The sequence below is a fragment of the Protopterus annectens genome, chromosome 3.part0, assembly GCF_019279795.1.
Source record: "Protopterus annectens isolate FY-2018-M chromosome 3.part0, PAN1.0, whole genome shotgun sequence".
NCBI lineage: Eukaryota > Metazoa > Chordata > Ceratodontiformes > Protopteridae > Protopterus > Protopterus annectens.
Genome location: NC_056731.1, coordinates 608158429 through 608184247, shown reverse-complemented (window position 1 = coordinate 608184247; position 25819 = coordinate 608158429).

Below are 25819 nucleotides of genomic sequence, written 5' to 3'. Positions count from 1 at the left end.
CTAACTATCTAGCTGTATTTACTATAGTGCTACATATATATCACATGCACCACGGAGCCTATACAGCTAAAGGGTGTCCAAAGGTGCTTCTAAGGTGCATGACATCAGCAGATCTTGTAAAGTAGGGGGGTTGCTGGGTGGAAAAGGCCTCAAAATGCTTTAACCTAAAAACACACACACACACACACACACACACACACACACACACACACACACACACACACACACACACACACACACACACACACAGTTGCCAGTGCTTAGATTAGATCCCCTACCTACCTATCTAGTTGCTTGTATTACACTGCTACGCACTTATTGCATGTGCCACAGAACTTCTATAGCTGAAGAGTATCCAAAGGTGCTTCTAAGGTGAATGACATCAGGAGCCTTGTAAAGTAGGGCAATGGGGGATTTACTGGGTGGAAAAGGCCTCAAAATGCTTTAACCTAGAAACACACACATACTGTAGGTGATGGGAGAATACAGCCCCTACCTCATTACTATTACACTTTGGAGCTCACCTTCGTACTGGCATGTGCCACTGGTTACAATTGGTGTGCAAATGTCTGCGTCAGGACATCATTCTATGCCTTTCAGAGTCTCTCTCTCTCTCTCTCTCTCTCTCTCTCTTTATCTGCCTCTGTCTGTCTCTCTCTCTCTCTCCCCCAGTCTCTGCCTGTCTATCATTGATATATTTGTATATGTTATATATATATATATAATATGTATGTATATATATATATATATATATATATATATATATATATATGTATATCACACTCAACAGATGCAGATATATCACATATGTGCCATGTACAGATAGCTGACGTAATCCTATCTGATGGGGGTGGGAAGAGACTGTTAAGGTGTACATAGCTGTCTGTATGTAATGACATATATGGGCAACATAGTTGTATAGTCAGATGTGGGTTTAGACATGGGCTGTAATTCTCTAAGTGTAGGAGCATGCCCAGTATGACCTTCAATAGTAAGAGTTGGACTCCATTCTAGAGCTAGTTGTACTCCGGTCCAGGATTTTGTGTGCTACAGCTGATTGGCTGATAAACCTGTGTAAACAGTCCAGCACCTCAGTGATATACTGGCTGGGGATCTCCATGCTGTGTGCTATCCTTATTAACTGTGCCATATCCTGGTGTGGGTACAGAGTAGATTGGACTGAGTAGAGTTTTTCATAATACATGTGCTATATTCTACATAGCATTGTGATTTCGTAGTATGGCAGAGCAGTATAGAGTAATGTGATGAACCGCTGACAGACATTTGTTTACTGGCTCCATACACTGCAGGGAACCTATGTTATTGCACAAATTGTTCTGGTGTACACATTATCTGTTTGTCTGGCCAGTAGTTCCCCTTCCCTTTATATGTATCTCTTTGTCCTTCTGTAGTCCAGTCACATGCTTTGTCCACAGTTCCTACTGTTAAGCATTTGTAGTTATGATTTGAGAGGGGTAGAAGTTGTAAAGTCACACACAGGGTTATGGCCTTCACACTTCTAACTTTACTTGTTTAACAGGTTGTCCATCATTGCACTCCTACATCTGCTGCGGTCCTCAGTTTGTGTTGTAATGTTATTATAAGGCGACATGTTGGCCATAGCTGTCAAACTCTTACAGACTGACATCTGGACAGGCCCATATATAGCAGTCAGACACAGGCCCAGACATGGGGACAGGGTGTTAATATTGCTCTTCCAAAAGTAGATAGGTGGTAGAACGGTTTTGCATTACCTTACATTTTCTTATGGTTATGACTTCTGCTTCTCAATTTTTATTAATGTTTTCACATCAACCTTTATTGTATTGCAAATAGTTTGGCAGGCAAATGCAATATTATGACAAGAAGAACAGCTATGTGAGGCATACGTGTGGACATTCTGTGACACCCTGTCATTCCAGAGGTATGGATGGTGCCCACTGACTTGGTCAGTACTGACACAGTAACTTGGCAGCCATTTATAACCTGGCACTACACTGACTTGTCACAACCTGCTGTTCTACTAGTCACTGTGTAGGTTACTCCAAGCTGTGTGCTATCCATATGTGTGCCCCCTGTCCCTCCATTCTCCAGCTTTCCTGCAGTAACAAATACTGACTTCTGGACAGTGTGTACAACTCCTACCACAGGTGTAGCTGACATGCAAAATAGTAGGCGCAGCCAGTCTCGAACCATGGACCCTGTCAACCACAGTACTGTACTTAAACTACTAAGCCACAGCAGCCAACAGTAACTGCTGTTTACTTCCTGATGGTATTAACCATGCACAGATGAGCACATTGGCTCCTGCATGTTGTGGACATGGAACAAGTTAGCAATTTGATTGGGAGAGCTGTGGGAATGTGTGGTCTGCTGCTATTACCCTACAAACATAAATGTATTGCATTTCTGTGGGAACACAGGTGTGTTGGAGGAAGGGGGCATACCTCTCAATTATGCACATTTCCACAGACTGTCCAGATGTTTGCTTCATATTTTGTGTCAGTTTAGTATAGTATTGTGGTTGTCTTGGAAAATACATTAAAAACCAAAGTTAGAAAGTAATGACAGACATTTGAGTTTCAGACTTCTTACCCTTCAGAGACTTAATGCAACTGCAAGACCTGTTCTAATATCACTGTCTAAGTTTGTAAGAGAAATATTTCATAACTCTTCCTATTTGTGAGCCGTTGTCAAACATTTCTTTATGGCTTTGTAGAGATGACGTGCTGTGAGAGACTGAGAGATGTGTATGGGACTCCAACATTGACATCCATGCATGTGACCTATGTCTCCACAGTTTGTTACTCCCCCGCATATACTGCAGTGAGTTTTGGCACCTTGGGGACTACTGCATATTCTGGGGCAGCCAGTATTTGCTGGACATTTCCTGTTGTCCCACATAGCTGTCAGTTGTCTGCTGCAATCCCGGTAGCCCACCCCATTCCCTTGCATACATGCAACAATACCACAGATATGCTACTACAGTCTACTACTCCATTCATTTGTGTTAAGAAGAGTGACTTACCTTGTAACTGCAGCAGTTGTGAGGACAGTGCTTCAGGGCTGACTCTGTCAGATGCACTCAGTACACAGCCTATACATGGTACAGGTAGTGTGGTGTTTGTGCCATCATTTTTACTGTGTGTGCGAGTCAGAGTGAGGTGTCAGTCCCTGGGTCCCTAGGGTGTCAGTGTATGTGCTATGTGTTGCCCCTATGCCAAGGCTAGGGTTTAGTGGGCACACCTACATCTGCTTACAGGGACAGGTTCAGGGGGTTCCTCCTTCGAATCCCCCTGTGCCTTTTTGGACTTTGTAAATGGTGGTGGGCTGTGTCCCTTCCCTGTGATGTTTCTGCCTCAGCTGTTTCTGCAGGATCATATTGTGTAGCATGGCACATACTATGAACATGTGTACACATGTGGCTAGAGAGTACTGCAGGGCTCCACCAGATATGTCAAGGGAGTGGAACAGTGACTTCAGCAGCCCAAATACATGCTCTACGATGTTCCTAGTTTGTGCATGTTCCTCATTATGGCATTCTTCAGTGGGTGTGTGTGCATTTCTGATGGGTGTCATCATCCACGGTTCCAGTGCTTAGCCAGCATCCCCATTAGATGGCCATATGGGATGTCCCCCCTGGCAAATGCCTGGTACAGCCATGATGCATGCCAGAAGTGGGAGTCATGATAACTGCCAGGGTTGCCAGCACACACATTGCTGATAATGCCCTGGGCATTGCACTTGACCTGGCAGCTGATGGAGTGATACCCCTTGCCATTGATGTAGACTCTACCCTCCTCACTGGGTGGTGTTTTGATGTGCACATGAGTGCAGTTTATGGGAACTAGTACCTCTGGGCAGTATGCTACATGGTGGAAGAGATGCATATTGGTGGTCCTCTCCTCAGGGGTGTTGGGGAAATAAATGTGCTCACTGGCATGTGTTAGCATGACATCCAGGAACTGGTGGAGTATCCTGGATGTGAATGCCTGTGAGACCCCCATGATGTCCCCAGTAGGTCTTTGGAAAGTATCCATAGCTAGCATTCTTAAGGCTACACATACCTTTATGGGTTTCCCTTCCCCTCTGTTGGCTCTGGGTCTGAGGTGAGGGCAACAGAACTCGGTGAGTTGCTTTAGTATGTCCCTGTCCACCCCCTAGCACTCTCCTATCTTCAGCTCATGTAGCCCCTGAAAGGTTATCCTGGGTCTGAACACTCTTCTCATCCTCAGTCTGGGCCAGTTGTCCACATCATCATCTTTACTGACCTCAGCCTGTAGCATGTAGAGATGTAGCAAAGTAGCAGCAGCCCCTATCATTTTGTCAGTTAAATTCCCAAGTGTGTACTCCAATGGTGCAGAGTATGTTGGAAAAATCAGATTGAAGGGTGTCTGCATACTGTATACTGATGTGCTGCAGATGCAGCCTATGTGATTGGCTGACTATGATACATTCCACCTGACAACTACATTACTGAGGGGTTTGAATGGGCCAGTGTAAGTGGCAGAGGGTTATTACTCATTTATAGTTGATTGGCATTTCTAAGCTATTTCCTTGAATTTTTGTTTGTTTGTTTTTTTATTTCCTCCACTTCTAAGCCCTCCACCATGCCACACAAACCAGCACACAAACACTGCTCAGCAGATTTGACCATCCCCTGTACATGAGCATGCTTAGCTTCTCTTTAACCAGCTAAGCACAGCTTAACAGCCTCAGACATACACTCCCTGCTTAGCTGTCCTTAGCTGAGTGCAAACAGGAGCAACTGAGCTCCAATGTGCTTACACAAATCGTGACACACCCCCTTTTCATATCATTTGTCTTGTCTGCCTACACTGCCATGGTTCTAGCCCTTAGACAGTTAGTACCTACAGACATGGCGCACCATTTTGCTACTCAATAAACTTAGCTCATTTACATGCACCTAATTGCGTATACCCTAGATACTGCACTACACCAGAGCCTATGTCCTTAGCAACCACTATAGCCTGTCATTATATGACTCTGCATGTTGGCCAATGGGAAACTTCAATATAGCTTTAAATATCATATTTTACAATTTTAATTTGTTTCTTTTGCAAGCTACATGTTTGTGTGTTGCTGAGTGTCACTTAAATGTGACATATGTAATAAAAAAAATATTTAATTTTTCAGTAATAGCATCACTTTTAATGTCAGCGGCCATAGTTTTGGTGATTTGCATACTTAATGCACCTAATACATCCTTTTATTTGAGTTGCCACGGCCCCTGTTTTATTTTTACATCCTGGTATACAGTTAGTAACTGCATACATTTTTCCTGCATACACGGCACCTAAACAAATGCCTTTCTGTTTCCTGGATCGCAAATCCCCTCATCTGCATGGTTTTCACTAGCAGATGAGGTAATTTGCATTCTGTAATCACTTCTTTGTCTGCACAGTGCAGGAAGGCTCATGCACACTCCCAACCTTGTTTCCTGGATAGCCGAGCATTAACACTATGTCTACATGGAGAATAGCTCCATGTAGGCTTTATTGAATCAGCCCTCAGTCTGATGTTGTCAATTTTCATTCATTCCTCAACAACTGGATTCAGATTCAACTCTTAGATCTGATGCAGGCATTATTTTAGCTTGTGACCACTACAAAGCTCTTGAGCTCCTCCCTTACCCATAATGCGCTATCTCCTAACATACGTCAGATCTTAAATAAAACAAACTATATACCAGCCTCTATGTGAAACAAAGTAAAAAGTCACATAAATCACAAAAAAATGAGGTACCACAGAGCTCCTGGTGCTACCTCATTTTTTGATGATACCTCAGATCTTGTTTGCTGCTTTCACATTTCAATGTGGTCAATGGAAGCTCTCAAGATTGTTAGTTGTTTTTTTGGAAATAAGTCAAACTTTTTTCTGTTACTTGTTGTTGTATCAATTTTTGCTATTTCTTGTATTCATACCTCCCTTTCCTACACTGCTTGTGTATTTCTCCTTATCATAGTAGATACATTTCTTTTCCTTTTCCTTACTTACTTACTTACACTTTACATGTACACTTAACTCATTCAATCCAGTACAGTTCTATTGAGTGTGTACCTTTAACTCCCTGTGGGTGCAGTTTGAGCCTTTAAAAAATGAAATTATCACCTTACAGTTCTAACAAATACTGATTGATAGAGGTCAAATATAAATACAATTGTGTTTGCCATCATGTATGCTTCAAAATTAAATACTCTGATACCTTGTATGTAGTATGGTTTTGGAATTATTAATGCAAATATGAACAAGCAATATTTAAAGCCTAGCGGCACAGTAGGAGTTAACTGCAGAAAAGCCTGGAGGCGCACCCGACTGTAATGGGTTAAATACCATTGTTGATATTTTATATATATATAAATATATATATATATATATATATATATATATATATGTATATGGTTTAGCAAAATAATGTTGAATTTTATAATGTCTAATGGTCATTTAATTGAAAAATAACATCTCAACCCATAATATTGAATTATCAAAATGTCTACAATCGTTTCATTGAAAAAGCAATGGGATCAACCCTACTATTTTGCAGGGGGGCTATGCCCCCCTGCACCCCCACCCCCACCCCTATTAACAGGCCTCCAAACATCAAGTGATGTGTTAACTGAACATTGTTAAGAGGTTTGAGACATTGGTCACATGACTGGATTGTTGAAACATTTAAGAGTGTCTATGAAGTTGATTGTTTTATCTGAAGAGGTCCAGCCACTGTGCTGGACAAAAAACGCTTAATAAATAGTGTTTGTGGTGTTCTTACATCGGTTGCTTTTTTATTTTTATTCAGTTTGTGAAGTATTTTTTCATTTCCAAGATGGATAGGGGTGCTTGACAAAGGACTGTTGCCCATCAAGCCCCTGTTGCAAGTGCCACAGAAGGTGTCACCGGATGCATGTGACTGTCATGGAGGCACATGTGCATACCGAATGCAACATGGGACAAGATGCTCAGTGTCATGAATGCAGTGTTCCTTGAATGTGTGATGACCTCCATGGCATTTGTGATGCCATATGTCATCTTTCAGATGTAGAGATCTGAAGAAGTACTCTGTTATGTACAAAAGTGCTAATCTTTTATTTTATTTTATGTATTGAATCAGTGCATTTTATTGGATTTATTAAATTTTCTTGCACTACTGCAGTTTGGTTTACTTTGATACAAAATATTTCTTCCTGCAACCGGACTTTGCTCCTTTACCTTGTTTTACTTTGTCAAATATTTCAGATGTCATAGATAGACAGTGGGGTGAGACATTGTCACTGCTCGGCCGTACAATGTCTATGCTTGAGCATGGGTAACATGATCAGCTGTGAGGCCACATGGCCCTGCACATTCACAGACCTGTAGTGGCAGTGCCAACATCACTACCAAAGTGAGGGTGTTGTCTACAAAACACCGGAACAGGCCATAGGCACGTTATTCTGGCCAGTCCCATCAGGGACATGGATCCAGCAGACAGGAGTCACCATCAGGAAACAGTACTGCATCTGTCCTTGGGGCTGGCAGTACCAGTGATACACCTGGCAGAACCAGTTGCCACGTCCCTGATGGGAGATGGTGAACCATACATCCAGCCATGTACGGTCGATGGCTACCCAACATAGCACTGTGTCAGGCATCCACATCGCTTGATGGTGTGCAAACACTCACACATCCCTATCGCAGGCCAGTCGCCACCAGACATGCACAGCTCTTCTGCACTGCCCAGTTGAGCATCACTCCTCCAGACACACACACACACACATGCGTGATATCCGCCATATGACCCAGCTTAGGCCTCTGGCAATCCAATACCACACACTGTGTATGTGATGATACTTGTGCCACAACCCTGTTATCCATACCCTCGATGCACAGACATGCCCATATGGGTCTGATGCACAGGGTAACTATAGTAAAGTGTAGCAATGTCATGCTGTAAGGTGCTGTCTGCAGGCAGTAGTTATGGGTACACATCGAGGTGTATGTACCTTGTTAGCCATGATGCACTGTTGCTGTTAGTACTGCTGACTGACTGTAGTGTTATCTACTGTAGTCTGGTAGTGGTTCAGGTGTCTGTGTGTCTGCAGCCTGTGGGCCTGCTGATAGTAGCAATGCTGAGTAAGATGGAGTGGAAACATAGTGACCGTGTCATAGCCAAGTGTGTTTATATGCAACAGTGTGTGAGGGGCAGTTGTGGCAGGCAGTGTGACCTTGCATACATACCCTTGACACAGCCAGCCATCTAGCCTTCATACATGTCACCTGGGTGTTCTGTAGGACCACAGGCTCACACATTTAGAGGGGGTTACTTGAGTACTGGAACTAGGTCCCTCACAAGCTTAGCCATTACTTTAACTGCAACAGATTCAGCTATCATCACCTGTTGCCCCTGCCATTTCTTTCACAGGTTTGGGGTATGTATTCCTGACACAGATCAGCCTTGTGTTAGTTTAACCTGACTACTATCCATATGTATGTCTGGCCTATTGTGCTGGTAGAGCACACATAGTCATAGTCTTGTACATGGGGCAGCTGATGAAGGGATGGGCACAGCCCCTACCTGCACAGTCTTACAACAATAGCACTAGGTACATAACACAGAGAGCACAGCAGTACTATAGTGTGGCAGTGTCTGCCACTACTATTGAAGTGGGTGACAATTGCAGGGGCTGTCAGGATTGCCAATGGTGGGTTCAGAGGCTAACATGTTAGTGCCATCTGACATACACACACACACATGCACACACACACACACACACACACACACACACACACACACACACACACACACACACACACACACACACACACACAAAATCACCGCTGCATGGGGGCATGCATTGAGACACATGCACATGGAGGTGACACTTATCAGAGTAGATGACCTATCTATTAATGTACAATATACAGTGGTACGACCATTGCACCATGGTGGCATGGTGTTAGAAACTGTGTAACTGTGCTTGTACAGTGGATGATATCTGCATGGGCTGACAGTAGGTGGGCAATGGGGGAGTTCACAGGCTGAAAGAGGCACACAAAATGGTATAGCTATCACATACACACACTGAAGACATAAACAGGGGCTGTGCATAACAAAACACATACACAGTTGTCAATAGACATATTAGTAACCCTACATATACACATGAATGTACTATACTGCTGCGTACACATGACATGCTCCACATAGATTATATGCCTGGGACATAACACACAACCCCTTACAACAGGTAGTCTTGTGAATGCCTTCATGGATGGTGGGATAACCAACCAAACATAGCAATTGGTCTTGTCTACTGCTCCTACAAACCTGCACAAGTGATAAGAGTGACAAATTTTGTATCAGCATGATGTGTCAGTCAGGTACGATGTCTGATGTGGGTATGTGTGTCAGTACAGTAACTGTGACATATTTGGCAATGATATCACAGGTATGGTCATTGTCAGGGGACACAGACCACATATAGGTTGCAAACATGTGGGTATCCCATGTGCATCTGTACAGATGACTGGTATGGGCTGTATAGTGTTACAAGGTGCATGTGAGGCAGATGCCATTAACAGAGTCTTTATAGTAATGTCACAGTTAGGGGTACAACAGGCCTTAAAATTGTATAACCTACACAAGCAACAGCCACAGGAGATATGCTTCACACATACTGCTATTGTTATCGGTATTGTGAATAGAACCCCTACCTATCTGATTATTTCCACTATAGTATTATGCAGTTATTGCACATGCCACAGAGCTCGGAGGGCTGACAAGTATATACAGGTACATCTAAGGTGAATGACATCAGTAGGCCTTGTAAAGTAGGGCAATGGGACATGTACTGGGTGGTACACACCTCAAAATGGTATAACTCACACCCCCAGAGGATATGATTCTCACCCAAATACACACACGGATGATGTGATTCTCACACATACACACACACACACACACACACACACACACACACACACACACACACACACACACACACACACAGTATCACAGTTGCCAGTAATGAGTTTAGAACCCCTACCTATTTAGTTACATGTACTACAGATTTATGTAGTTATCACGTGCCACAAGAGCTTATAGGATTTCACACTGTCACAAGGTATGTCTAAGGTGATTACATCAAGAGCTCTTGTAAAGTATGGCAATGGGAAATGTACTGGTTGGGAAGGACATCAAAATACATTACCCTAGAAACATACAAACACCTTCACACACACACACACACACACACACACGCACGCACACACACACACACACACACACACACACACACACACACACACACACACACACACACACACACACACACATTTGGCACAACTGAGTGTAGAATCCCTGCCTATCTAGTTATCTGTACTATATTGTTACTTAGTTATTATATGTGCCACGAATCTTATAGGGCTGAGTGTTGTCCAAAGGTAATACTAAGGGCAATGACATCAGCAGGACTGCTAAAGTAGGGCACTGGGAAGTGTTGTGGGTGGGAATGTCCTCAAAATACTTCAGCCTACAAACAGAAACACACACACACACACACACACACACACACACACACACACACACACACACACACACCCACACACCCACACACCCACACACCGACACACACACACACACACACACACACACACATTTGCCAGAGCTGGGAATAGAATGCCTGCCCATCTACTTATTTGTACTATACTGTTACATAGTTATTGCACATGCCACAGAGCTTATAGGGCTGGGGTTGTGCAAAGGTACTTCTAAGGGAAAAGTCATCAGCAGGACTGCTAAATTAGGGCACTGGAAAGTTTTGTGGGTGGAAAACTCCTCAAAATACTTCAGCCTATAAACTTACACACACACCCTTATACACACACAAACACACACACTTATACACACACACACACACACACACACACACACACACACACACACACACACACACACACACACACACACACACACACACTTACTTACACACACACACACACACACACACACACACACACACACACACACACACACACACACACACACACACACATTTGCCAGAACTGGGAATAGAATCCCTGCCTATCTACTTATTTGTACTATACTGTTACATAATTATTGTATGCGCAATGGAACTTACAGAGTTGGGGCTGTGCAAATATACTTCTAAGGGGAATGACATCAGCAGGACTACTAAAGTGGGGCACTGGGAAGTGTACTGTGTGGGAATGGCCTAAAACTGTTACACTTCCCAAACACACACGCTAGGACTGAGATTAGAAATCCTACCTATCTAAATTATTTGTACTATAGTGTTACGCAATTATCACACATTCTACAGAGATTACAGGGCTGACAAGTGCCCAAAGGGTTTTCTAAGGTAAATGCCATTGGCAGGACTGCTAAAGTTGGGCACTGGAAAGTGTACTTTGTGGGAATGGCCTAAAACTGCCCACTTTCAAACAAACACTCACAGACTTACATTTGCCAGGACTGAGAGTAGAACCCCTACCCATCTAGTTATTTACACTATTGTGTTATGCAGTTATCACATGTGCTACAGAGCTTATAGGGCTGATAGGTGTACAATGGTACTTATACAGAAAGTGACAGCAGCAGAACTTCTGCAGTAGGGCAATGGGAAGTGTACTGAGTGGGAACAGCCTCTTAATACATAAACCTACAGCCACACACTCACACACACACACACACACACACACACACACACACACACACACACACACACACACACACAGGCAGGTGATATGATATTACAACCCCCACCTTAGTACTGTTACACAATGGAGCTCACCTTCATGCTGGCACATGCAACTGGTTATAACTGGTATACCACTGTCCACAGCAGGACATCACTTTATGCCTTTCAGGGTATTTGTGTGTGACTCATGCTGTGTGTGTCTCCCTGTCTCTCTCTCTCTCTCTCGCTCTCTCTATCACTGTCTGTCTCTCTCTTCCCCACATCTATGTGTCTCTATGTTTGACATATTGTTATTTGTTGTCTATATATATGTCTGTGTATCACACACAATAGATGCAGATATATCACATATGGGCCACTTACAGCTAACTGTGGGTAATCCTGTCTGATGGCTGTGTGTGTAGGAACAGTTAATGTGTACATAACTGTCTGTATGCAAAGACATATATATGCAATACAGTTATATAGTCCGATGTGGGTTCCAACATGGCCTGTGATTCTCTAAGTGTAGGAGCATGCCCATTGTGACCTTCTATAGTGAGAGTGGGGCTCCATTCCAGAGATAGATGTACTCTGGTCCAGGGATTTGTGTGCTACAGCCATACCTCTCAAAATTAAACAGAACTTTCCTAGGGTTACTGAGTTTGTTTTAGCAGACGTTTTCAGACATATCTGACATCTGACACTGCAGTGTATTCTGTCATTACCTAGTGACAGACATCCTCAGATCATCACAATGCTTTACCAGAGGAATACAAGATGTATGATGCACAGACCAATATTATGAGCCCAACTAGAGACATTCTTGCCCAAAAAGTCCAGTTGAGAGGTGTGGCTGCAGCCAGTTCACTGATGAAGCTGTGTAAACAGTCCAGCAACATGGTAATCTAGTGGCTGGGGATCTCCTGCTTGTGTGGCATTTTTCATACCTGAAAAGTCATATCCTGGTGTGGCCATACCTCTGAAATGTACATTTTGTGGCAGATTGTCCAAGTGTAACTGACATGCAGATTAGTTGGCACTGCAGTTTTTGAAACATGGCCCTGTCAACCACAATACTGTACATAGGCCACTATGACAACAGTCAGGAGTAAGTGCTGGCCACATCCTGACAGTATTAACCACACATATACATAGCTCATTGACCCCTGCATATTGTGGATAGGCAACAAGTTATCATGTAGATTGGGATAGGTCTGGCAATCTGTGCTATGCTACTACTTCCCAACAAACATACATGTTACTGCAGTTCTTTGGGAATATGTGTGTGGGGGGGGGGCACACCTGTCAACTGTACACATTTGCACAGACTGTGCTGATGTTTGGTTTACATTTTGGTTCCATTTAGCATAGTATTGTGCCCTGTCTTGGAGACTAGTGACATATCACTAAGGACCACAGGTCAGATTGTAATGGCATATTTTGAGTTTCAGACTTCTTACCCTTCAGAGCCTTATTGCAACTGCAACACCTGCTATACTATCACTGTGTAAAGTCTGTAGGGGGGTATTTCAGCATTATCACCATTTGTGGCCTTTGCCAGACATTTCTTAATGGTTTTCTACAGCTGACTTGCTGGGTGAGGCTGAGGGAGAGTATGGGACTCCCACACTGACATCCATGCCTATGACCTATGAGCCCCCAGTTAGTTGCCCCCCCACATATACTGCAGTGGGATTTGTCACCTTAGGTACTACTGTAATGTGTGGGGAGGCCAGTATTGGGAAAACATTTCCTTGTGTCCCACATAGCTTTCAGTTGTCTGCTGCTATCTCAGTAGGCCACCCCATTCCTTTGCATGCATGCAGTGATACCATAGCTATGCTACCAGAACATACTAATCCATTCATTTATTGTTAAGAAGACTGATTTAACTTGTGCCTGCAGCAGTTGTGAGGACGGTGCTTGAGGGATGCCGATGTCAGATGGATGCAGTGCACTGCCTATACATGGTAAGTTAAAGGTAGTGTGATGTGTATGTCATCCATTTTACTATGTGTGTGAGTCGGAGAGAGGGTGTCAGTCCCTGGGTCCCTAATGTAACCTTCCTAAACCCCAAAGACCTCCTAGATGAAGGACACATAACAAATACCCTCAGCATCTCCAAATGCACACTTTCAAAACAACATCCACATCAACACATACAGCCATATCACATGGAACCTCGAGTTCTAAACCCATAAGACAAGCCACCCCACAATCCAACATTCTGGTCATTGAAGACTCCATCAGAGACACACTGATGTCCCTCTCACCAGGCTGAATAAATAGAAAGTCAGGGTCAATTGATTTTCAGGGGCTACGATCTGCCACATTATGCATGCACTCAGGTTGTTGAACCACAAGTATCAATATGACTCAGTTATAGTCCATGTGGGTGTAAATGACCTGAGATGTACCTCCCTAGACAATATGAAGAGAGGCATCATGGAGCCCTCAGAATATGTGTCCCAGGCTGGTATAAGCCTAGCATTGAGAAGCATTTTACCTTCTCCAAGGATGATACCACAATACAAAGAAAAGATGAATGACTTTAATAATTGGCTTAGTTTCTGGTGTAATTCTAAGGGGGTGCAATATTTATCAGCATGAAAGGAGATGCTTTGCCAGGGATGGTCTGCACCTAGGCTTTTGAATATTAGCTAAAGCACTGGTTTCCCCCATAGTGCTCAGTGCTAGGAGTCTAAACAAAAACTCCACTCCCTAGAAGCTCTCTTCACTCTAAAGAATGCTGATGTCTGTATGGTCACTTGACACATGGTCTAAAGCCAAGGGAAGTACACCTACAGTGTAAGGTTATAATGCCTTTCACATATTTAGACCAGCTATTACACAGACGGCGACTAAATAGGTTCATAGGTTCATAGGTTCATACTAGGCTATCTGCCCGAGGGCATTTACAAGCCTAGCCCATAGTTTTGTGGCTTACGCCACCCCTTTAGTATGGGGAACTATACCCATTATTTTGCTGTGCCTCTGTTGAGCAGTGACACTGAGGTAATCCCTGGGGTATATCTGCGATCTCCCATCCATTGGTCAAGATTTCTCTTGAACAAGGCCAGCGAGGTGCTCTGCCTCACATATACCGGGATTTTATTCCACAGCATAGGGAGTCTTTGGGTGATGAATCTATCCCTCCAGCGCGTCCTATTAATAGCCGTGTCGAGGTTTAAGTCTCCCGCCCTTGTGGCTCTGACGGATCTAGATTTTTTGAGGTGAAGCATATTCATCAAATCTGGGTTTGACATGGCCTTGTATGTTAGGCAAAGGTCACCTCTGAGCAAGCGGTGGCGACTGAATAGAGCTGGAGTTCTTTCAGTCGGGCAGCATAGGACAGATGTTTGAGACCCTTTATCCTTTTGGTGAGGAACTTTTGTGGCCTCTCCAGCTGCTGCAAGTGTCGGGTCAGATACATTCCGAATGGGGCATTGTACTCAATCATTGGTCTGATGAGTGATGAGTATAGGGAGACTATGACCTCCCTTGATCTAGATGAGAATCCCTTCATGATAAGGTGGGCAATGTAGAAGGTCTTCCTAACTACTTTAGCTACATGGGTGTCGAATGACAGACTACTATCAACCTGGGTCCCCAGGTCCCTGATAACTTCTTCTATGCTCAGTGGATTGCCACCTATTTGGTAGCTAGGGGTAACCTTGTTTTTCCCGAAGGGTATGACTATGCATTTTTTGGCATTTAACTTTAGGCCATGGCTCTGGCACCAGTTATCCGTTTCTGTGAGACCCTTCTGAAGGATATCTGTGTCAGATGTGTTTTCCACTATGGCGCCCAGTTTGCAGTCATCTGCAAACTTTGTCAGCCATAACCCTCCTGTGTTTGCTTGTACTTGAAAAGTAGATGCCAAACAAGAGTGGGCCCAGGACTGAGCCCTGTGGTACACCACTTGTGACAGGCTTTGAGTCTGACATGGCGCCAGCAACTCTGACCCTGTGGGTTCTGTCACTCAGCCAGTTTGCAACCCATCTTGTGATGTATGGGTTAACATTTAAGCTGATGAGTTTTTCAATGATACCCGAGTGGGGTATTGTATCGAAGGCCTTCGCCAGATCGAGGTAGGCTGTATGGACTGCCTTTCCTCATCAATGGCTTTGGTGACTGTTTCAAAAAGTCAACCAAGTTTAGAAGGCATGATCTGCCTTTGACAAAGCCAAACTGGGATGGATCCAAAGTCTGCAAATTCCCTATGTCTTTATTTATGAGGTCCATTATGATCCTCTCCATGGCTTTGCAGATAAGGCTTGTCAAGCTAATGGGCCGGTAATTTCCAGGGTCGGTGGAGGCACCGCCTTTGTGAAGTGGGACCACAGTTGCAGTGCGCCACTCCCTGGGTACGTATCCAGAGGTAAGACTATGATTAAACAGCTGTCCTAGCTGTGGGTTTAATTCCTCGTTGAGTTCGTGGAGCACACAGCCGGGGACACCATCAGGTCCCATGGATGCTGTGTTTTTTGCTTTGGAGAGAGCAGTTCTCACTTGGGCGTTGGAGATGTTTGGGGGGCTGCAATCGCTTGGTATAGATATCTCTCCTTTTGAGGTGGAGAAGTCTCGATTTACATCAGAAATAAATATACCTCATGTCTGGTCAAATAGGACAATGCACTTGAGCTACTCCATGTTCAAATCACCATAGGCAAAATCCAATACCAATACCACTTCCTTGCTAGCTATAGGTCCCCCTGTATAAGCCCAGAAACCCATACCATGTATTTAAACTTATTGGAAACACTCACCATCCGACCTAATAGCATATTCATAAGTGACTTTAATTACCACTCTATTAACTGGGAATCCTATACAACATCAAGCATGCAGGCACAGAGACTTATGGATTTTGTAAACACAAACTCCCTGGACCAGATTGTCAGTACACCAATCAGGGGTGCAACCATACTGGATTTGGTCCTCAGTAATATGTGAGAATGCTGCACACCCCCTAGCATAATGTCTTCCCTGGTAAGGTCAAACCACAAAATGGTCTCCTTTGAGGTAAAAATAAAACCTGGACCCTCAGATAACCCTGGAATAGTCAAGGAATACTCTAATTCTAACTTCCTGGTATTAGGTTATAACCCGGCAAAATTTCAAGGCCCCATATACCCTGAGAACACTGCTGCCTATGCAGAACTGTTCACAGAAACCTTTTACAAGCATGTTAATAGCTGCATAGAGGCAGCTGTACCCACCAGGAAGAAGGAAGTAAATAACTCAAAAAAACAAGCCACCTTGGTGGAATCACAAAATAAATAGGCTGTATAACAGAAGGAAGAAAATCATGGCAAAAATGAGGAGGTTCAGCACCCAGCAGGATAAAAACACTCTCATCAAACTAAACAAACAACTCAGAGGACAAATAAAGTCTACCAATGCCAAATTTGAAGTAAATTTGTCCTCCCAGGCCAAGGACAACCACAAGACATTCATTAGCTATGTCCACATCCTCAAAGACAATGCACAATTGTGTGTAGAGCTCATTGTAAATGCAGCCACCTACACTGAGCCATAATGTATATTAAACCTACTGACCAACAAATTCAGCTCCAACTTTACCCCCCCCCCCTCAACCTTCCCGCAGGAAATACCATCAAATATAACTCTGCCTGTTATCACTAGGGGACATATCCTTAATGCTCTTTCTATGGCCAAGAACAATGCATCAATGGGCCCAGACAGTATTCCAGGATGCTTCCTAAATAGCATAACACATGACCTATCAGGCCCCATGGAATTGCTGTTTAACTTTAGCTTCCACACAGGCTTCATGCCTCATGAATGGAGAACTGCAACAGTCATCTCTCTGTCCAAAGGTGGGACATCTACAGACCCTGGAAACTACAGACCCATAAGTGTCACTAGTCTTACAGTATATGCAAAGCCATGGAAAGAATTATCATGAAAATGATCAATAATGATATAGAAAACCTCCAGGCAATGGACCCAACCTAGTTTGATTTCATCAAGGGCAGATCATGCCTACTCAGCCTGGTGGACTTCTTTGAGAAGGTAACCAAAGCAATGGATGAGGTCAAAATGGCTCATACTGCCAACTTTGACCTTGGCCAAGGCATATGACACAATACTCACTCAAACATTGTCGACAAACTTAACAGGTTAGGTACAAACCTGTATGTCACTTAGTGGACAGCCAACTGTCTCACAGACAGAACCCAGGAAGTTAGACTTGGGGAGTCCACCTCTACAAGGAGGCCATTCACAAGTGGAATCCCACAGGGATTGGTCCTTGGACTGCTACTTCTTTTTGGCAATTACGTCTCTGAAGTCAAGGCCAATGTCAATGGTCTCTGGTTGACTAAATTTGCAGATGATGACAGATTAGGGGTTGTCATTGAATCCCACACTGACACAAATATTCTCCAGGAAAGGCTGACACAGACAACCAACTGGTGTCAGAGACATGGAGTAAAACTAAATGCCAAAAAATGCATAATGGTATGCTTTGGGAAGTTATCCACCCATGGCACCTATCATATTGACACGACACCCCTTAGAGTTGACCCAGTAGTCAGGGACTTAGGGACACACACATAGACAGTAGTCTAGGCTTTGACCATCACATGTCTACAGTAGTGAGGAAATCATTCTATGTTGCTCAACTTACAAACAAAGGTATGGCATCTAGGTCCAAGGAAGTCATTGCCCCACTGTATCTGGCATTCATCAGACCTATCATTGAGTACAATGGTCCCTTTGGTATATACCTAACCAGGCATATCAAACAATTGGAATGTCCTCAGAGGTTCCTCACTATAAGAATACAGGGCATAAGTAAAATGTCCTATGCAGACCACCTCCAGGCCCTATCCCTGTATTCTGTCTCCTACAGGCTGTTGAGGGAAGATCTATGCCTGGCATACAGGGCATTGTCAGACCCCACTCTGATGGACCTCCTTCATATCCACAAAATAAACAGTATCAGAATTATCCATTCTAAAGACTTAAACCTTGTCTGTGATATAAATACGACCTGCTGGAGAGACAAGTATGTATACCAGAAACTACTACATCTCTAGAACAAGCTCCCCATCCTTGTGAAGCAGAGTTCCTACCTAACCCAATTCAAGTGTAACTTGGACAACTGGATGGAAAACAGGAAATTATTCCCTGGCTTGGCACGTATGTCTGTAACGGACGCAAGAAACCTGTAAATGGTTCATCTCTCATGCCCCTGCTTATAAATGTTTAATCTCCCAAGCCCATGCTTACACTTGTCAAGGGTATCAGAACTTGTCAGAGATTTGGGATTGTAGTCATTAGCCTAGTAAACACCTATGAACCTATGAAATTATGAATGTGGCATCTATGATTTCTTATGATTCCACTGACCAGATGTCTCATGAGAGACATCCAATGGTACCCTAGGTCAGTTTGGACTCAGCATCTTAACCCTTTAACTTTTCAAATTACAGTTTTGGAGTTTGTAAGGATGGATGTTTTATGGGGTGTAAACCAACTCATATACAGTCCTGGCCTCCCCTTCTCCCTTTTCCCTTCTGCCTTCTCTTCAGTTTGTCACAACAGATGCTTCAGACGTTGTGTGGGGAGTGATTTTCAAAGGTGTAAAAGTGCAAGGTCTGTGAATCAAACAAAGCACAAGAATATCAGAGAAGTAATGGCAGTGATAAATGCATTGAAAGCCCTAAATCATCTCTCATTCTCAGGGCCATTGCAAGCTTCCTCAAACAACACCATAATAATAGGGTACGTAAACAAAGAGGGGGTACTAGATCTTATCCTTTTTGCAGACTAGCAGTGATAGCCTAGAAGCTATCAACTCAGTTCATTTTAACATTTCAGGTTTCATACATTTTGTGAGAGCTAAACTGAATAGCAGACAAGCTAAGCAGGACCAGGAAACTTCACCCTGGTGCCTTGCAGAAGTTGATCTAACTGTGGAGAGCACTCCAAGTAGATCTGTTTGCCTTCTCTCAAAACAGACAGCTAAAGAACTTCTGCTCCAGGGCTCCTTACAAACAGGCCTGAAAAGCAGCTGCCTTTTCATTTCTATGGACAGGAATATTCCCGTATGTCTTTCCACCCTTTTCACTAATATCCAGAGTTCATCTAAAAATCCAAAAGGACTCCCCAAAGATTGTGGTGGTGAATCCCTTTTTGCCCAGACAACAGTGGCTTTCACTTCTTTTGAAACTGGCCAAGGGTTGTTTGATACACCCCAATCTGAAAACTCTTCAACTGGCTGCCTAGATGACATAATTTTGATCTCTGCTTCTTCACATGTCCGACCGAAGCAATTTTTGAAATGAGTTTTGCATATACATCCACCTAAAAAACAGGTCACTCCTCATTGGGGTCTTAACTTTGTACTTGAAAATATTGCTCTTTTTCCATTTGAACCAGCGGAAAATACTACCTTTTAGGCACCTTTTTCCCTGAGGATGTGCAGCATGTATTGAAAGAAGTCAGAAAACATGCTACTAGGAAATCATATATATGTAACTGGAAAAGATTATCTAGTTGGTGTCATTCAAAAGATCAGGGCCCTTTTATGGCCTGTCTGCCACTAGTCCTTGATTACTTGTGACTTGCTGTCCTCTGGCTGTTCTTATTCCTCTATCAACATTCATTTCTTGGTCATTTCTGCTTGTCTGCCCTTGGAACCTCCCTTCTTCATATGTCCAACTTAAGCAGTTTTTGAAAGGAGTTTTACATATCCATCAAACTATAAACAGTTGACTCCTCCTTGGGATCTTGACTTTGTACTTGAAAATATTACTCTTTTTCCATTTGAACCAGCTGATCAGGCTGAATTGAGGTTCTTAATATGGGCAACTGTTTTACTCATTGTCCTACTTCTCCTAAGAGAGTATCTAAGTTACAAGCTCATATGGTTAGTCAGCCATACCTCATTTTGCATAAAGACAGTGTTTCCATGAGAAAGTACAGTTGTGTAAAATCTTACCATAACAGTTAACATTTGGGATTACCTGCCAAGGGTAGCCCAACGTCCAGCCAGTATACCAAAGCATTAGGTTGCTTTACGATGTACTGTACATCACATGTAAGGTAACTTCCAAATGTACCATCCTCAGAACTGAAAGCCCCAGTAGGAAAGCCAGTCCAAGGAAATCCAAGAGGTAACCAGGACATCCAGAAGAGAAATGGACCAGGGGAAAGAGGGAGGAAGTGAATACTGCAACAGTGAAGGGAAAGACATCCACTGTTATGGTAAAATTTTACACAACTGTACTATGTCCTTTCATGTCACTGTTGCAGTATTCTTAACATTTGGAAGAATGCCAAAGCTCAAGAAGAAACTTGGGTGGAGGAAGGACCAGTAAAGCCCTCTAGGAAGCCATGAAGTATGGCCCTAGCAAAACCAGCTCTAGCTCTGGAGATTCCATCCAAACTGTAGTGCTTGGTAAAAGTATGCACAGAAGTCCAGGTAACTGCCTCAAGAATAGAGTTAGTATCCAAACCCTTGAAAAAAGCACCAGAAGAAGCCACAATCCTAGTAGAATGAGCCTTTACAGAAGAAGAAAGGCTCTTACCATGAAAAGAATAGCAAAAGGAAACAGCTTTAGGGATCCAAGAAGAAGCAGTTTGGTTGGGAACTAGGATAAAAAGAAACAAACAACTGATCAGGTTCTCTAACAGACTTTGTCTTATCCAAATAAAACTGGCGCTGTCTATGCACATCCAAAGTATGCAGCACCCTCTCACTGGCAGATTGCTGAGAGGGAAAAAAAGTAGACAAATGAATAGACTGATTAAGTGACAACTCATTAACCATCTTGAGCATTAAAGAAGGATTAGTACAACAGGACACCCTGTCCTTATGAAAAACCAAAAAAGGAGGACAAGCCATAAGGACTTGAAGCTCAGACACCTGTCTGGCAGAAGTAAGGACCAATAAAAGAACAGTCTTCCAAGAGCAATATTGCAACAGGCTCAAAAGGAGACTGAGTCAATTTCTCCAAAACAAAATTAAGATCCCAGGGAAGAGGAACAGGCTTCCTGGGAGGCCTAATATGAAGGATGCCTTTAAGGAATTATTTAGCTTCAAATCTGGAAGCTAAAGCAGGAGATAAAGGAAAACGAGTGGTGACAGCTGATAAGTGGGCCTTAACAGAAGAAAAAGCCAACCCAGCATTGTGCAATTCACACAAATATGAAAGAACGGTTCCACTTCAGAATCTCGAATTACTGAAAACTCAAACTCCATATGATCAAGTTTTCAGAAACTCAAAATTCCAAAGTGAAAGAACAAAAAAAAAAAAAAAAAAGTAAAACACATTGTTTTTGCAGGGGGGCAAGTCCCCTGCACCCCCCACTTAAATATACCAATTGTGCTACAGTGGGGGAAAGGAAAAGCTCCCATTCCACACTGTATACAGAAGCGTAGAATGGGAGATTTCCCATTTCCTCGCTATAGTGCTATCCGCTATATAACGGAGATGGTATATTTAAGTAGGGAGGGTGCAGGGGGACTTGCCCCCCCTGCAAAAAACTTATTTTCAACTAAAATAAAGTTTTTTTTTTTCTTAACACTTCACAATTTCGAGTTTCTGAAAACTCGATCATATGGTCTCAACCATATACAGTTCGAGTTTTCAGTAATTCAAGATTCTGAAGTGGAACTAAAAGAACCAAAGGAAAATTCACAGAAAGTGATTCCAGGTTATGAGAGAGACACCAAACAGAAAACCTCTTCAATATGGATAAGTAGGATTTCCTAGTATTGAGTTTCCTGGACTCCTGCAGGACCCTAAGTACATCCTCAGAAAAGAGGTGTCCATTTGGTGTCAAAATCCTATCACCCACAGTGTCAGTTGAAGTGTAGACAGGTGGGGATGGATGAGAGATCACTTGTCTTGTGTGAGTAGGACCACCCTATGAGGTAACTTGTGATGACTGCCCTTGGCTAAATGCAGAAGAATAACGAACCAATGCTGTCTCAGCCAAAAGGGAGTCACCAGCAAGATTTTGGGAGCATCCTGTTGAATTTTGAACATGACTTTTGGAATGAGGGGAAGGGGAGGGGAAAGCATAAAGAAACATCTACTTCCAAGAAAAAGAGAGAGCATCCACCTTCCACACCAGAGGACCTGGGACTCTGGCACAAAAGGAGGAAGTTGTCTGTTCAGAGGGGAGGCAAATAGATCTACTTGGGGAGTACCCCACTGGTGGACAATGTCCAGAAACACATCCCTGTGAAGCATCCATTCATGGGATTGAGTTAAGGACCTATTCACAGTGTCTGCCACAATGTTTTGACCTGAGGGAATGTAAACTGCCTGAAGAGTCACTTGATACCAGACAGCAAGATCCCATACTAGGAGTACCAGCAGCAAAGAAAGTAAGATCTTGCTCCCCCCTGTTTGTTTATATACTACATCACTTTGATATTGTCTCGTAATACCTTGAGAGGTCCTGGGGAGAAAAGAGGATGAAAAGTGTGAAGAACTAGCAGAAGGACTCTCATCTCTTTGACATTGATGCACTTCTTCTGTTGAAGAGGAGACCAGACCCATGCATCTTTAGGGAGCCAAGAGCTGCTCCCCATCCCATGTCTGAAACATCTGTGAACATCTCCTGAGTGGGAAGAGAGAGGATGAAAAGGGAGCTCTGGGTTTAGAGACAACTGCTGGATCCACCAGTGAAGTTTGTTCTTGAGATAAGGTAAAAGAGAAACTACAAACTCAAGAGGAATTGCATGTTGAAGCCAAACTGACATCAGGAACCACTGAAATTTTCTCATCTGGACTTTGGCCAGAGGGAGCATTGGGATGGTGGATGCCATGAAACCCAGAGCTCTCAGAAACTCCCTGGCTGTAATGGATGCCAAAGGCAGAAGAGTTTGAAAGAAGAAATGAGAGTTAAGGTCTAGGTAGGAGTCAGGGATGACAGCATAGGCACCGTCTGAATCCAGCAACCCAGAAAAACATGATCCTAAGAAAGAGTCAGAGAAGACTTTTTGAAGTTTATTGTGAACCTCAGGCTCTGAAGAAGGGAAATGGCAAAAGGAAGATTTTACAACAAGATCTCTGAAGAGGATGCCTGAAACAGCAGGTCGTCCAAGTAGGGAAATAGAGCAAAACCACTAGGACAAATAATGAGTGGTATAATAAAACAACTTACAAAAAAAAAAAACACACTGGTGAACCAGGCAGGAGAATAATAATAATAATAATAATAATAATAATAATAATAATAATAATAATAATAATAATAATAATAATAATAATAATGATCACACAACAAACTTATTGTAAAAAACTTTTATTCATATGCTTTCATCCACAAGGACTTCCTCAGAATAGATATAAAAAATACTAGATGCCCTATATTTAAACAACTACTAACCAATTAAAATCACTGAACAATTAAACAATTATGTTCTGTTTAATTATGTTCTGTTTAATCACTTAAGAATACATAAAAACTCAGCTTGAACATTGATAATCAAACCAAAAAGTTGTTTCAATAATTAACTTTTCATCTTTTGTTTTTCAAAAAACACTTAATATTAATACTTTCATTTAATCCAGGATACTGATCAGCATTTAACCTGATCTGCCATTGAGTCTCTAAAGTCTATTCTGTTCTTATAACACCCTTTTCTCATATCTTCAGGAGCTTATTGTATAAATGCAAATAAATATTTTTTCCACTTTTTGCACATCTTAGAATGTTTAGCTAATGCATTATCCAAGTTCCCTGTTTTAATGGAAGAAAAATGTTCTTTGATTCTGTCTTCCAATTTACGTGTAGTCATGCCTATGTAAAAAGAGGGACATCCAGAACATATCCCAATATAAATCACACCCTTCATTTTACAGCTAAATCTGCCTTTAATTTTCATAGTATGTTCTGTATGGGGATGAATCAGAATATGGAAATAAGCATCCCTGAGATCCAGAGACACCCTATAAGTCTGGGGAAACAAGAGAGGGAACAGAGTCAGAATGGACAACATTTGAAAAGTGGGCATCTTTATAAAAGTGTATAAATGAGAGAGGTGTAGCATTGGTCTCTAAGTACCCCCCCCCCCTTTGAGACACAGGCACATGTTGAATAGTACCCTGAGACAAAAGGTCTCAAAGCAGCTCTGGGAAAAAGGGGAGTTGTTCCCAAGGAGACTGAGGAATGCACATAAAAGGGGAAAAGGATTTCCACACCATGAAATACCCCTGGAGAATAGTGGATGGCACCCATGAATCCTGAGTAATCTGTAGCCAAACAGGGGGAGAGAGAGAAAGTGAGAGAGAGAGAGAGAGAGAGAGAGAGGTGAAGAGAAAGAGGAAAGTGGGTAGGAAGAAATTGATAGACAGCACCTGGTTTATCCAGAAAGGAAGAATTCTGGGTCCCTGAAGTCTGAGTAGCCTTAGCAGGAGGAACCCACTCGCCACCTTTTTTATTCTTAGACAGAGGGTGAGATTGTCTGTGAATAAAGGCTGGCTTATCAGGGTAGTTTCTCTGACATTTATGAACAGGAGAAACAAACACATGTTTGAGTTCCTGTAAACCCTTCTCATTATCCTGAAGGAACTTAAATCAGTAGCAGCTTCCCCAAACAAGTGTTTATTACCAGGAGGAGCAACCATCAACTTAGCTTTGATATCATCCAGCAATGGTTGAAGCTGATGCCAAGAATACCTCCTCATCACTGACCCAAAAGCAACAGCCCTAGAACAAACATCTGCTGCATCATAACTACACTTGATGGAATGCCAAACCACTGTGAGGAAGTCCTTAACAGGGAAAAAGCAGAAGTTTTACCCTCAGGTCTGGAAGATCAGAAATAACCTGACAAGCCTGAGACAGGAGAGCCAACAGATACCGGGACATATGGGTCTGATAATTAATAGCCCTAAATGGCAAGGTAGCTGAGGTGTAAACATTCTTAAAAAGCCTTTCCATGGTTCTACTGTCTTTATCAGAAGGCAGTAACTTGGGCAAAGGAAGCAATTGAGATGGCTTGTCAGAGGCTGCAGGCACCATTGAATGTTTGGCAGTAGGACACTTGTACATAAAGTTACAGTCCTCAGGCACCCTATATGTCAAGTTTCTTGGGAGCATTGGGCTGAGAATCAGGTGCTTTAGAG